Source organism: Bison bison, unplaced genomic scaffold, assembly GCF_000754665.1.
Source record: "Bison bison bison isolate TAMUID 2011002044 unplaced genomic scaffold, Bison_UMD1.0 scf7180017864118, whole genome shotgun sequence".
Taxonomy (NCBI): Eukaryota; Metazoa; Chordata; class Mammalia; order Artiodactyla; family Bovidae; genus Bison; species Bison bison.
This window is the reverse complement of record NW_011494690.1, coordinates 1991105-2005023: the sequence shown is the minus strand read 5'-3', so window position 1 is coordinate 2005023 and position 13919 is coordinate 1991105.

Below are 13919 nucleotides of genomic sequence, written 5' to 3'. Positions count from 1 at the left end.
ATGTGAGTCTGAGTGAACTCTGGGAGATGGTGATGGACAGGGAGGCCTGGCGTGCTGCGATTCATGGGTTCGCAAAGAGTCGGACACAACTGAGTGGCTGAACTGAACTGATGGAATTTAGAAAGATGGTAACGATGACCTTATATTCGAGACAGCAAAAGAGACAGAGATGTAACGAACAGACTATTGGACTCTGTGGGAGAAGGTGAGGGTGGGATGGTTTGAGAGAATAACATTGAAACATGTATATTACCATATGTGAAATAGATCACCAGTCCAGGTTTGAAGCATGAGACAGGGTGCTCAGGGCTGGTGCACTAGGATGACCCTGGGGGATGGGATGGGGAGGGAGGTGGGAGGGGATTTCAGGAGGGGGGGACACGTGTACACCGGTGGCTGATTTGTGTTGATGTATGGTGAAAGCCACTACAATATTGTAAAGTAATTAGCCTCCAGTTAAAATCAATAAATTCATTAAAAAAAAGATCTAGTCTTAATGATGCTGGCTTAGACTCTTTTTTTTTTTTTCCCCTGCAGCCCCCTGAAGCAGTAGGCAGACTGGGTGCCCACAGCCCTGGCTTTACTATTGTAGCATCCTTCCCTGCTCATGGTTAATTGCTTTCAGGTTGGCCAGAGTTCCTTCTACAGTCCAGCCAGCCTTCACAGTCCTTGCCAGTCCTGGGCAGGAAGCAGAGCACAGGCCAAACCTGGGGCTTTGGCATCATGCCTGCAGCATGCGGGCCACCTGGGCTCCTACCAGCAGATTTCAGTAGAGCAAAGACTAGACCTTCCTCAGGGAGCCCCAGGGCCACAGATCTGAACCTGTCTTCTTCCCATGTGTTGAAAGAGTAAAATCGTGCTTCTCATGCAAACATAGAATGAACACATGTCAAAGATTTTATTTAACTCACTAATTGAATGAGGCACTGGTAAGATATAACTGTTTCAAAGGAGAAGTCAAAAGACCACAAGTTTGTATGGTATAAAGGAATGTTGACATAATTTTATTTATGGATTTGGATCTTTATTATTGTTTGTAGGGGGTTCCAGAATTTATTTACTTGTCTTTGCTATCCCTTATTTACAATTTTCAGAGGGGCTTCTCAGGTGGCTTAGTGGTAAAGAATCCACCTGTAATGCAGGAGACGTAGAGATGTTTGTTTGATCCTTGGGTTGGGAAGGTCCCCTGGAGAAGGGCGTGGCAACCCACTCCAGTATTCTTGCCTGGAGAATCTCATGGACAGAGGAGCCTGGAAGGCTATAGTCCAAGGGGTTGCAAAGAGTCAGACACAACTGAGCAACTAAACTACAACAAAATGGCTCAAAAGGCAATGGGAGGCACAGAGCTCTCATAGAGTCAGATAATGCGATGACTCCAGCGTCCCATTGGAAGGCTATCCAGTAATCTTTTTCACTTGTTTCAAAGTCTAACATGTTTCCTCACCCTTGAATGATTTTCTTGTTTATCTTTTCCATTTCTTGGTTTCTAGGAGAGAGTTTTCCCTCTTTGTCAGAAAAGCTAGGCAAGCCTGGGATTCATATCTCTTCTCTTATTTCCTGGGCATGTGGCCTCACTGAAATCACTTCTTCCCTGAGTCCCTGTGTGGATGTGAGGATTAAAGTGCCTGGCACACAGATGTAAACAGAAACAAACCGTTACCTGCAACTTACTCTGTGTGGGATGTGGATCCAAATTTAATGTCAAACCTCTCACTACCCCTATTTTAGAGATGAGGAAACTGAGATAGTGGGTGTTTAAGACACTGACCCAGAGTCGTGCTGTGGGGTCATGCGATGGAGCTGGAATTCAAACCCAGGCCAGCTGGCTCTGCTGTCACACTCAGCCAGCACTCAGGAAATGAAGGTGCCACAGAACTGCTTAGTTTCTTTAATCTAACCACATCCTGACGTGAGTGAGTTGACCAGTTACCCTATAAAGCCAGCTATGGAATTGGTGGTCATGCCTCACTCCTTGGTTGCTCTCTACTCCCGTTTGGCACTGGGGTGGGTGCCATATGACCCACTGCCCTTCCTGGGACCCAGTGTCAAGACTCTCATAACTGCTTGTATTGTTGTTTTTACTTTGTGTTGAAATCTAACATAAAACTTATAGAAATATGCACAGTTCAATGAATTTTCACGAAGCGAATGTATATGCTTGTGAGCAGCCAATCAAGAAACAGAACATGACAGGCACCCCAGAAACTAGCTGGTGCAGAGTGCCCATCAGTACCCCAAGGGTGACCACCACCCAAATTGGTAACATCATAATGCAACCTGCCTTTGATCCTTATGTAAAAGCAGTCATAGTCTGCGTTCTTTTGTGTCTAGCTTCTTTCATTCAATATTCTGTTTATGAGATTCATTTGTATTGTATATAGCTGCAGTTTGTTCATTCTCATTGCTGTGTGAAAATACAATCTTTTTTTCCATTTTCTGATTGATAGACATTTTGGTAGTTTCCAGTTTATGGTTCCAGCACATACCTTTTGGCACACGGAGGTACATATTTTGTGGAGTCTACTTAGCTTTTAAAAGAAAAGTTGTGAATTGTTTGGCCAAGATGTTTTCTTAACAGCTGCATAGGCTACTTCTCCATTGCTACAATCAGCATGTTTTCTTTTTTCCTTTTCTTCTTTCAGGTCAAGTGTGCTGGCCCATCTGCAGCTCCCTTGATGTGTGCTGAGCACTGCAGTGTTCTAACACACGTGTTCACTACCTCCTTATACCCATCCTGGTTCATGGAGGTGTGTGAACATCGGGACCGAGGCCATCTGACAATCACAGGGGGACCTGAGATCAGCTCAGCAACCAGTGACCCCAGGAACTTCTCCCTTCAGGTAACTGGGTAAGTTTCTCCCCTCCTGGGCAGTGATTTCTACTCCCTGCTCTTCTTCATTCCTTGATGGGAAACCTATTTCTAGTTGTCTTCCCTGTCCTCTTTCATCCCTGAAATGGATACAAAGCACTTCTCCCCTAATCTGTGCTTTTTAGGGCTCACCTCCATCACCTCCTCTCCTTTTTCTTCTCTGCCCTCACTGGGAGCTGCCCTGGGAAGGATCTTTATTTTTACCCATATTTCTGCCCCAGAGCACCAGTCCTGTCTTTCTCAGAGCTGTTTTGATTACTACTGTTTCCACTTCATCCCCTTTCCCCTCAGGCCGATTTAGTCATTTCCTTACCTGTAAATATGTGTGTTTTGTGTGTGTGTTTTTTTTTTCTGGGCAGTCACCCTCTTTCCCTGAAGTGTTCCAGTCTCTGACAAGTGCTTCCTGTCAGCAAGGCTGTCCATAGCTGTGGATGAGAAGGCAGGTCAAAGAGATATACAGTGACTTAGTAAACTATAAATGTCAGTAGAATATGACAAGCAACTAGAAAAGAAGGAATCTGCTGGTCATAATGGACAAAAGAGCAGCCAAGCTGGGCCTTCAGGTTTAGTGTTGAACTTCTTATAACAAAGACAGCAAAAGAAACCAGAGATTATAGAATTGCTGTTATTAGGAAAAAAATATATAAAAATAGCTAAAGCATGAAAAATAATAATTGTGATATTTATGAAGAATGAAGTGTGATATTCATTATTCTATCTCCCAAGTCTTATACATAGTAGGTGCTCAATAAATATTTACTTAAGGGATATGTTAATAAAGTAAAATCACTTTCAACTGCTGGCCAATAGTACACAGTGAGTCCTTACTATGTGATAAGCAAATGATAGTCTGTGCCCCTCAGCAGCCACAGGGGGACACAATGGTTCCCTCTACTTTCAGATGTAGAAACCAAGTGTGAGAATAAGACCATAGCTCTTTTGCATCCTGATGATGATTTATATTCAAGTGCCCTGTCTGGAGCTAGTCAGCTTCAGCACTAAGGAATCTGAAATTATAGAATAAATGAGCATCTGGGAGTATTTTCATTTTGCTAGACAGTAAAACCAATCATACCGGCTTTTTACTGCTGGTCCCTGGCGGGAAACCAAGGCAGGCGGCCCTCCCCTCTGCTGGCCGCGGCCAGACTGCACAGCTGATAAACCTTCTCCGTGTGTACCCCCTACTGGCAGATGTGGGGATAGCAGGGCTTTCTCCCAGCTTGTTGCAGGAGCATCTTCAAGGAAGAGTGAGGCCTGGGTCCACTTCTTGGTTCTACTTCCGATTGAGAGGGTGGTGTATTACCCAAACCTCCGACTTGGACCTGTGCTCTGACAAATCGAAATGTTTTAGCAAAGACTGTTGAAATTGCTTGCTGTCCTGGCAAATCTACTCTGTGTGGTCACTTGACTAGGGTGGAGACAGCATGGAGGAGCTAAAGACCTATTTTAAAAGCATTGGAAGAGAAGTTGGGCAACCTGGGTTCTAGGTTCAAGGAGGGCCACCTACCAGAACAGCAAGTACCCTCTCTGGATCTGTTTCCCCACTTGCAAAATCAGGCACCTGTAAGTCCCGTTAAAGATGTCCCTTCATCATGTTCCCTTCTCAGACCTCAGTTTCTCACTCCAAACCTCATCCCCACCCTCCATTTGCTGTCTCTGAGCTGCTGACCTGCATCCCCCTGTGGTGGGACAACTTTACCAGATGCCACCTATTCCTCCTGATCCTGAACACGGCCTCAGAACCTTTGCATGAGGTCTCCAGGCCCACAGGAACTGAGACTTGGAATCTTATGGCTCAGAAAGTAAACTGGGTTATATTTCTTGGCATGCAAGCTGACTTGCTTTCTAGCCCTTGAAAGACCCGACTCAGGATGTAGAAAGAGAAAAGCAGCAGAAACCAAGAGCTTATAGGGATTTTGTTTGGCACTGAAGATGGAGTCTGATGTAGTAACAAACCTTCGCACAATGTGGTATTTACCAAGCATTCTATTACTCACATGGCCACAATGTGGTAGGTGCTTAGTTAAGATGGAAAAGGCATTAAATCTGTACAACATACTTTGAGAGAGACAAACAGACCACATTCACATAACTTTTATTCAGAATATTATAATTGTTCTATTTTATTATTAATCATTGTTAACCTCTGACTGTGCCTAGTTTATAAATTAACCTTTACCACATGTATGTATGTATATATAGGAAAGAGCATTGCACATTTAGGGTTCAGTACTATCCAAATTTTCAGGCATCCAGTAGGGATGGTGGATCATGTCCTCAGGATAAAGGGGAACCAGTGCCAGGTGGCTCAGTGGTAAAGAATCCACCTGCAATGCAGGAGATGAGGTTTTGATTCTTTGATCGGAAAGATGCCTTGGAGAAGGAAATGGCAACCCACTCTAGTGTTCTTGCCTGGGAAACCCCATGGACAGAGGAGCCTGATGAGCCACAGTCCATGGGGTTGCAAAGACTTGGACATGACTGAGCAACGACAAGTGTAGTGCAATGTAATTACAAGTACTTGGTGATGGTGTCTCGGGGTGGGGGGGTATAAGGGCATTTGGGCTTGTGGCTTTGTTCACTAAGTCACCTGGGCAACATTTGGCAAGAAGTTTTGATGCTCTGATGGAGCTTATTTTTTGTCACAGAGGAAGTGCCCATGCATCCCTGTTGTCCTCGGCACAGTTGCCCGGTGTTCTTATCTCTTCCTCTCAGTGTAGACCCTTGGGCTACACTAAATCATACTCTTACTCAGCTCAACATTGCATCTGGCAAAATCACTGAAATCATAAGTAACAGAGACATTTCACACAAATGCGACTGCTCTGTGGTAAGGGACTCAAGGTGCCAGGAGCTGCAGCACAGGATGGAGCATCACTGGTCCCAGCATCTGTAGACGAGCCTCAGGTGGGAACCTTACTCACCACAGCACCAGGGGCACCTATTTTGTCATTGTAAAGCAGCAAATTCATAGACACCAGCCAAGTTTTATAAATGAGTAACCACAATGCAGGTATAATCTAGGTGCGACATCCAGCACCTTGGGTGGTAATCAGCCCCCTGAAGGGTGGAAGACCTGTAGTTAGTGCAAACCCTTAGTCTTGACAGACATTAATAAACATTTTCATTATATTGTTGAATAACTTGAATTTCAGGAAAATAATTCAAATGGAATCTTCTAGAAGAACATAAACTACAGTGTAATTTTAGGGTCACCCTCTGGCTATGTTAATTCAGGAAAAAGTAAGAGAATCACTTGAAAATTATGTGGAACAAATAATTGGAAAAATATATACTTTTTCCAAGTCTATCCAAGACCTCTGAGGATAACTTGGTTGCCAAATAATTTAATTTACTGTTTTATACTCAAGCAGTCTTTGTCAAACTCCAGGAGATAGTGAAGGACAGGAAGGCCTGGCGTGTGGCAGACCGTGGAGTGGCCAAAGGCTTGGACAGGACTTAGCAACTGAACGACAGTCTCAGTCAGGGCTTCTGTCGGAATGTCCAAGTGAGCTGAGCCAACCCTCTCACTTTGATGCAGGGTCAATAACTTCTTCATCTCCTCATTCCTGATTCTTTAGTCAGAGTACTTCAATTCGTTTCAAGACAACCACTGTTCATATTTCCAGGCATTTCATCTGGGGCCACAATCCAGTGCTAATACCCATATACAACTTCTTTGTTCTTGATTAAGAGATTTTAGGAGCATAATCCATGGCATGTTGCAATCCATGGGGTCACAAAGAATCAGACACAACTGAGCAACTGAACTACAATAGCAACAAAGGAGCATAATAGCTCAGGAAATACACTCTAGCTGTAACATACAAGTTGTTTTCCAAAGGAAAGCCTCCACATAATCACTGATATATTTAATAATATACTCATCCAGGGTAGATGTTTTTCAGACTGTGGACAACTTTGATTGGAATTGTAGCACCATATAAAAATAATTTGTAAGGACAACATTTAGAAAATATTTAAAATAGATGTGGCTGTAAGTTGAACTTTATGCCATTTTAAAAAATACAGACTTTCGTAATGTAAAAGCATTTATGGTTGAATCCAAAGATGGTCTGCTGGTGTCCAATAAAATACTGTATTTATGGCAGAGAGTGGACATTTTTCTTCTTCAGGAGATCCCAGGGCACAATTCTGAACCTGTCCTTTTCTCTGTGTTAGAGGATTTTTTTCTAAGAAGTAAAATCATAATTCTCACAAAAACATAAAATGAACACTTGTCAAAGATTTTTATCTAACTCACTGATTGGATGAGAAAACTGAGATGATATTATACTGGTTCAAAAGAGAAGTCAAAAGATCACAATTTTCTATGGGGTAAAGGAATGTTGAAGTAAGTTTATATATGGACTTGAAACTTGATTTATTATTATTTTTAGGGGGTTCCAAAATTTGCTTGTCTTTGGAGAAGAATTCTTTGTACTTGTTGTTGTCCAGCCGCTCAGTTGTGTCCGACTCTTTTCGACCACGTGGACTATGGAGGGCATGGAGCAACAAACTGCTTCTCCCTCTGCCCTCAATCTTTCTCAGCATCAGAGTCTTTTCCAGTGAGTTGGCTGTTCACATCAGGTGGCCAAAATATGGAAGCTTCAGTCTTAATGAATATTGAGGGTTGATTTCCTTTAGGACTGATTGCTTTGATCTCCTTGCTATCCAAGAGACTCTTAAATTCAGTTCAGTTCAGTTCAGTCACTCAGTTGTGTCTGACCCTTTGTGACCCCATGGACATGGAGCAGGCCAGGCCTCCCTGTCCATCACCAACTCCTGGAGTTTACTCAAAATCATGTCCACTGAGTCGGTGATGCCATCCAGCCATCTCCTCCTCTGATGTCCCCTTCTCTTTCTGCCTTCAATCTTTCCCAGCATTGGGGTCTTTTCAAATAAGTCAGTTCTTTGCATCAGGTGGCCAAAATTGTGGAATTTCAGCTTCAGCATCAGTCCTTCCAAAGAATATTCAGGATTGATTTCCTTTAGGAATGACTGGTTGGATCTCCTTGCGGTCCAAGGGACTCTCAAGAGTCTTCTCCAACACCACAGTTCAAAAGCATCAATTCTTTGGTGCTCAGGTTTCTTTATAGTCCAACTCTCACATCCATACATGACTACTGGAAAAACCATAGCTTTTCTCCAAGGAGCAAGTGTCTTTTAAGCTCATGGCTGTAGTCACCATCCAAGTGATTTTGGAGCCCAAGAAAATAAAGTCTGTCACTGTTTCCGTTTTTTCCCCATCTATTTGCCATGAGGTGATGGGACTGGTTGCCATGATTTTTGTTTTTTGAATGTTGAGTTTTAAGCCAGCTTTTTCACTCTCCTCTTTCACCTCAAGAGGCTTTTTAGCTCCTCTTTGCTTTCTGCCATTAGGGTGGTGTCATCTGCATTTAAGGTTATTAATATTCTCCTGGCAATCTTGATTCCAGCCTGAGCTTCATCCAGCCTGACATTTTGATGGATGTACTCTGCATAGAAGTTAAATAAACAGGGTGACAATATATAGCCTTGATGTCCTCTTCTCTCAATTTGGAATCAGTTTGTTGTTCCACATCCGGTTCTGATTGTTGCTTCTTGACCTACATACAGGTTTCTCAGGAGGCACATAAGGCGGTCTGGTTTCACCCTCTCTTTAAGAATTTTCCACAGTTTGTTGTGATCCGCACAGTCAAAGGCTTTAGCATGGTTGATGAAATAGAAGTAGATGTTTTCCTGGAATTCCCTTGCTTTTTCTATGATCCCGCAGATGTTGGCAATTTGATCTCTGTTTCCTCTTTTATAAATTCAGCTTGTACATCTGGAAGTTCTTGGTTCACATACTATTGAAGATTAGCTTGAAGGATTTTGAGCATTACCTTGCTAGCATGTGTAATGAGTGCAACTGTGTGGTAGTTTGAACATTCTTTGGCATTGCCCTTCTTTGGGATTGGAATGAAAACTGACCTTTTCCAGTCCTGTGGCCACTGCTGAGTTTTCCAAATTTGCTGGCATAATGAGTGCAGCACTTTAAAAGCATCATCATTTAGGATTTGAAATAGCTCATGTGAAATTCCATCACTAGTTTTGCTCTTAGTTATGCTTCCTAAGGTCCACTTGATTTAGCATTCCAGGATGTCTGGCTCTAGGTGAGTGATTGTCGTTATCTGGGTCAGTAAGACCTTTTTTGTACAGTTCTTCTGTGTATTCTTGCCACCTGTTCTTAATATCTTCTACTTCTGTTAGGTCCATACCATTTCTGTCCTTTATTGAGCCCATCTTTGCATGAAACGTTCCCTTAGTATCTTTAATTTTCTTGAAGTTATCTCTAGCCCTTCCCATTCTATTGTTTTCTTCTATTTCTTTGCACTGATCACTGAGGAAGGCTTTCTTATCTCTCCTTGCTATTCTTTGGAACTCTGCATTCAAATGGGTATATCTTTCCTTTTCTCCTTTGCTTTTCACTTCTCTTCTTTTCACAGCTATTTGTAAGCCCTCCTCAAACAGCCATTTTGCTTTTTTGCATTTTGTTTTTTTGGGGATGGTCTTGCTCCCTGTTTCCTGTACAATGTCATGAACCTCTGACCATAGTTCCTCAGGCATTCTGTCTATCAGATCTAATCCCTTGAAGCTATTTCTCACTTCCACTGTATAATTGTAAGGGATCTGATTTGGATTATACCTGAATGGTCTAGTGGTTTTACCAATTTTCTTCAATTTAAGTCTGAATTTTGCAATAAGGAGTTCATGATCTGAGCCACAGTCACTTCCCAGTCTTGTGTTTGCTGACTGTATAGAGCTTCTCCATCTCCAACTGTAAAGAATATAATCAACCTGATTTCGGTATTGACCATCTGGTGATATCCAAGTGTAGAGTTGTCTCTTGTGTTGTTGGAAGAGGGTGTTTGCTGTGACTAGTGCATTCTCTTGGCAAAACTCTGTTAGCCTTTGGTATGCTTCATTTTGTACTCCAAGGCCAAACTTGCCTGTTACTCCAGGTATCTCTTGACTTCCTACTTTTGCATTCCAGTCTCCTATGATGAAAAGGAAATCTTTTATTTGTGTGTGTGTGTGTGTGTTAGTTATAGAAAGTCTTGTAGGTCTTCATAGAACAGTTCAGCTTCAGCTTCTTTGGCATTAGTAGTTGGGGCATAGACTTGGATTACTGTGATATTGAATGGTTTGCCTTGGAAATTAACCAACATCATTCCGTCGTTTTAGAGATTGCACCCAAGCACTGCATTTCGAACACTTGTGTTGACTATTAGGGCTACTCCATTTCTTCTAAGGGATTCTTACCCACAGCAGTAGATTTAATGGGATATCTTTGTATTGCTATCCCTTTAATTTTCAGAGTTGTAAAATAACTCCGAGGCACTGAAAGGCACAGAGCCCCCATAAAATCAGAGAAGACCCCACCATCCCATTAAAAGGAAATCTGGTAATCGCCTTTGCTTAGTCCAAAGTCTTACATTTTTCTTTGCATTTGAATAATTTTCCTTGGTTCATCTCTATTTCCTGGTTTCTTGGAGAGAGTTTTCCCTCTCTTTGTCAGGAAGCTTTAGTTGTTGAGGTTTTGGAACCAGACAAGCCTGGGGTTCAGATCTATCTCTGCATTTCCTGGGCATGTGACCTCATTGATATCACTTCTTCCCTGAGTCCATGTCCTACAATGGATGTGAAGATTAAAGTGTCTGGTACACAGATATAGCAGAAGCAAACCTTATCTGCTACTAACTCTGTGTGGGATGTGGATCCAAATTTAAGATAGTCAAACTTATCACCACCCCTATTTTAGAAATGTGGAAACTGAGGTACCAGGTGTGACAACTGAGTCACCAGTGTGGAAACTGAGGTACCAGGCCCCCAGGGTCATGCTGTGAGGTCGTGTGGTGGAGTGGGAATTCAAACCCAGGCCAGCTGGCTCTGCTGTCACACTAAGCCAGTACTCAGGAAATGAAGGTGCCATGACACTGTTTAGTTTCTTTAATCCAACCACATCTTGAATGAGTTGGCTGACTCCCCTAGAAATTCAGCTACAGACTTGTTGGTCACGTCTCGTTCCCTGGTCACTCTCTACTCCTGTTTGGCACTGGGGTGGGGGCCATATGGCTGCTGTCCTCCCTAGGCCCTGCTTCTCTGAGGGTCTTTGAGACTCTGATTCATTTGAGGGTCTCATCTATAAAGCCTGATCCTGATGGTGATTTGGGGTGAAGAGGAGAGCTGGTTTCTGATCGAAGTTTTAGGAAATTGGGCGCCTGAGCAAAAGATTAAAGAAGCATATTTTCCATAAGGTTCTATAGGCTCAGGAAGGGAATACTAAAGGTGTCCTCAGTTGTGACAGTAAAGTGATCACTAGCCTTTTGGGTCAGAAGATCTGGATTCAAGTCTTTCTTCTTGAATCCCCTGGCCTATACTCTCATGCCCCAGGAGCCATTCTCCAGACAGTGGCCAGTGTGATTATTTCAAAATATAAATTAGGTCAACTCATCATCCTGCTTAAACCCTCCAGTGACAAATGATTGAACTTAAATTACACATACCTCATTAGTGTTCTGAATAGTTGCCAACTGGTTCTCTTGGAAGGGGGTTTTGGGAAGAGAGAGAAGAGCCTTGATTTATAGTATTTGCCAATTTCCTTGCTGCAAATATCCCTATTATTATAGACAACATTTAGCTTTGAACTTGACAGTTAACAGCTCACAAAATTCCTGAAACCTGCACAGCTGACTTAAAGCCATGAAGCCCTGGACTCAGCACAACTCTGTTAAAACTCAGCTTCCTACTGTGGCCCTTGTGGCCCAGTATGGTCTGCTGTCTTAGCTTAATCTGCCACAAGCAAATACTATAGCCTGTGTAGTAATAAAAATACAGAAATGAATTTTCTAATGGTTATGGAGACTAGAAGTCTCAGATAGAGGTCCGGCCAGTTCTTGGTGAGGAATCTCTTCTTGGCTTGCAGACAGCTGCCTTCCAGCTGCATCCTCAGGTGACTAAAGCACTCTCTACTGACTTGTCTTAAAAGGATGCTTAACCTGTTATGTCCTACTCTTCCCAGCCTTATGACCTCACTTAACCTTAATTAATTCTGTAAATAACCTGTCTGCAAATAGTCACACTGATGTTTAGAGCTTCAACACATGAATTTTGGAGGAACGCAATTCCATTCCATCTACCTACCTCGTCAATTTCACCTTGTTTCACGCTCCCTTCTGATCATGACACTGCAGCTCTACCACCTGTGAGCCCCCAAACACACCAAGCTTCATCCCCCCACCAAGGCCTTCTTATTTGCTGTTCATCTATCTAAAAAATATTTTCTCCAGACCTTAATCTGTAATCGCCACATCACCCTCTGAGGGATTTATTGATGAGAAAACTGAGGTGTGAGAGAATAAACATTTGACCAAAGCATAGATTGGTCAGAAGTGTTAGTTGCTCAGTTGTGTCAGACTCTTTGCGATCCCATGCACTGTAGCCTGCCACATTCCTCTGTCCATGGGGTTTTTTTTTGTTTTTGTTTTTAATTTCCCAGGCAAGAATACTGGAGTGGGTAGCCATTCAGTTCTCCAGGGGATCTTTCTGACCCAGGAATTAAACCTGAGTCTCCAGCATTACAGGCAGATTCTTTATTATCTGAGCCACCAGGGAAGCCCCCAAAGCATACATTTAAGAAAATGCTGAGCCCAGATTCAAGGCATCATCACTTCTTTATTTATAGATTTGTAGCTGGCAGGAACTTTAAAAATCACCTGGGCCGCAGGCTCAGCTTCTATGTCTCATAATTTAAGAGCTTAAAACTTTGAGAAACCCAGCCGAAAGGACACCAGTTCCTTTCATGTCAGTTTGACAAGCTTTAATTTAGCCAGTCTTTCTGCAGGTACAGGTGAGAGATTCAGTCCAAGAGACACAGTAATACGGGAGATTGAGGAGGCCCCAGCTAGTATTCTTTCCAGTGGGCCAGTGCCACAAACTTCTGTGGAATATTAGCACGGTGAGCTGGGAGAGGTGCTGCTTAGAAATAAAAAGTGACAGCTTCCAGTTGGCATTTCCCATTATGTGGGGCCTTTTTGAATGAGATGATTTTCCACTTGGGAGAGGAAAGAGTAATATGTCAATGAAGGCAGAAGAAGATGTCCGGAACTTCCAAAGATAGGAGACTACTATTTTCCTCATAGTTTGAAAATGATAGAGCCCTTATATGTATGTATTTCACTAATAATTTATACATCTCAGTTTCTTTGAGAGTTGGTGAAAGCAGAATCAAAGCACATTCAGAGTCACAATTAAGTATTTAGCAATAAAGCAAAACTGAAAACAGGATTTTCATATACATGTTCATCAGCCCACTAAAAAGTCAATGACCTTCCAAATTCCTTAGGTCAAGCTTGTGCAAACATATGGGACTTGTCAATACAGGAAAAAGAGAGCTTCAGGTTGAATAATTACCCAGATAATTTGATTCTGGGAGAGTTTTCTTAGAACTCTCTAAGCAAATGCATTGAACTTGCTAAGGAAGTGCATGGAAACCAGCACTTCCTCTTCCTGTCCTCCTCTGGTCCCCACCCCCATCCTGATTTCCCTGTGCATATTTTTATATCTGCATCATCTATACACATTATATCCTCCTGCATTTCAGTTTGACGGTATAGATGATGGCCTTGGCTCCATATATGCACATTAAATACAGTAGATTTCAAGGGATTTGGATGGGTATAGTATACTGATCCAAAGTCTGTTTTTCTCTGCTGTAGAGCTCTAATCACAGTAAACTGTGCATTTGTAATCATCTAGTGAATTATGGTAGAAACATTAAGTGTTAAAATCCTGGCCTTTCCTTTGGAGATCTGGGTTATTTCGATGCTTGTCTAGACTTGACTACAGACATATCCAGGTACACAGGCCTTTCTCCACATATGTTTAGGCCATATAGATGATCCAGATAGTTCCAAGTTCAAGTATTTCCTACGTTTTATTTTTTGAAGTATAGTTGATTCACAACATGTGTTAGATTCAGGTGTACGACAAAGTGTTAATATTTCCTTCTTTTCTACTGCCATCCCTG